General features: G+C 42.0%; 1 pseudogene; it reads left to right on the forward strand.

Moving 5' to 3' along the window:
- Positions 1–638: 638 nt before the first annotated feature.
- LOC138094741 (U2 spliceosomal RNA) lies at positions 639–817 on the forward strand (annotated as a pseudogene).
- The last annotated feature ends 1,327 nt before the right edge of the window (positions 818–2,144 follow it).

Here is a 2,144-nt window from a genome sequence, read left to right on the forward strand (position 1 = left end):
TGGCAACTCACTCCAGTATTTTTGCCTGGGAAATCTCATGGACAGAGGAGCCTGGTGGGCAACAGTCCATGGGGTAGCAAAAGAGTTGGACACTACTTAGCGACTAAACAAAAACAACAAATTTTTCCTTGCAGAAAATTCTTGCAGAGTATTTAGCCTAGGAAGTCTCTTGATTTCACCACATGGCAGAATTCTGCATAAATTCTGCTTACTACAGTAAAAAGAAGTCTATCTTATGTATTCACACCATACATATACATATAGATATAGCTATATATCATACCATATACCCATCTCTCTCTCCTATTTATATTTGTTTATAGGAAAATGAACCCTAGCCCTAAAAGTCCTTCTGTTTTCTTTCTTTAATTTTTTAGGTAGGGGGAGAGTAGTTTGTATCCTTTCAAAATATCAGGTTGGCCCTTATTTGCTTCTCTCAGCAAGACCACTCACAACTTCTCAAAATGGGTAACACAGTCACAGACAAGAAAGAAAAAAAAAAGAAAAAGATTAAACTCAGGAGGAAAAAAAATATGGATTCATAAGACCAAAGCAATAGGCATTCTAAAACAACCCAGCATTGATTAGGTGCAGCAGGAAATAGGGCTGAAATAATGGCTCAAGAATTACAGGAAAGAATCCCTTCCAGGCCTTTTGGTTAAGATCAAGTGTAGTATCTGTTCTTATCAGATGTATCATCTATCTGAGGACAATACAGTAAATGGAGCAAATTTTTAGAGCAGGGAATTGGAATAGGAGCTTACTTAACTTCTCTCTACACAGACACCTGGTATTCTCCAGAAATGGTGCAACTCCCCATCTTAACAACAGTTGCAAAATGTAGATTTTTGCCTTCCTCACATTTTTTCATTTCTTTGTTCCTCAGCACTTCCAAGTGAGGTATTAATTTTTCTCCTGAGGTTTCATGCAGCTTTGGCTCCACCCACTAAACTGTCACAGAGAGGATTTGGTTTCTTTTTCTTCCCTTTTTGGCCTCACACCTGTGACTTGGGGGCTTCCCAGACAGTACTAGTGGTAAAGAACCCACCTGCCTACAGATGCAGGAGATGTAAGAGATAAGGATTTGATCCCTGGGTGGGAAAGATCCCCTGGAGGAGGGCATAACAACCCACTCCAGTAATCTTGCCTGGAAAATCCCATGGACAGAGGAGCCTGGGGGTCTACAGTCCTAAGGGTCACAAAGAGTCTGACCGGACTGAAGCAACTTAACATGCACGTGTGACTTGGAGCCCGTGGGTTGCTTTCTTTTGAGTATGGCATTGACCTCCATGGATTTTTAAACAAGGGTTTGGTGAGTATCTTCATTATTACCACTTTTTGGTTTTATTTGATTTAGTCGCTAAATTGTGTCTGACTCTTGCTGACCCCATGTACTATAGCCCACCACGCTCCTCTGTCCATGTTATCCTCCAGGCAAGAACACTGGAGTGTGTTGCCATTTCCTTCTCCAGGGGATCTTTCCAACCTAGGAATCAAACCCAGGTCTCCTGCATTGCAAGCAGATTCTTTACTGACTGAGCTACGAGGGAAGTTCTCTGTTGCTGCTATCATTGACCCAAGGCCTCTATTTCAGTAGCTCTCAGAGCAGCAGCAACCCCAAATCCAAGAACTAGTTTACCCACTTTGTGTTAGGTGGCATCTCCAGGTAACCAATGCTTCAGCTACCTTCCAGGCTCCATGCTCTTCACCAATTCAAGCCTGACCGTCAGATGTTTACACCTTCAATGGTCTGCCCCTGCCATCCTGCCCTTCTGGGTACCCTATGCCTATAGTCACAAGGAGCCAGGCTCTCCCAAGCCTTTCACTTTTCCAGTCTCTTACCCCAGAAGGCTCTCTATATTCTCTTGGACATCTTCTTCAACCCTGCTCAGAATTCTGAAATCTTGTTTTTCATCCACTCTATTCTCAACTTCCTTCTCTTCAAAAAGAAAGAAAGAAAGAAAGAAAAGAGTTACAGGAAAAAAAAATCTGAGAACCCTGTTTCCTTGGGGTTTTAGGAAGCATTTCTAATGAGCTGTTTTATTCATAAAATATTTCATAACAGTTTATCTGAACAGTGCCTGATAGTCTTCTGGAAAAAATGTCTAATTCTGTCCCTTGAGCCACAGGGGAAGAGCTTGCAT

Source organism: Capricornis sumatraensis, chromosome 18, assembly GCF_032405125.1.
Source record: "Capricornis sumatraensis isolate serow.1 chromosome 18, serow.2, whole genome shotgun sequence".
NCBI lineage: Eukaryota > Metazoa > Chordata > Mammalia > Artiodactyla > Bovidae > Capricornis > Capricornis sumatraensis.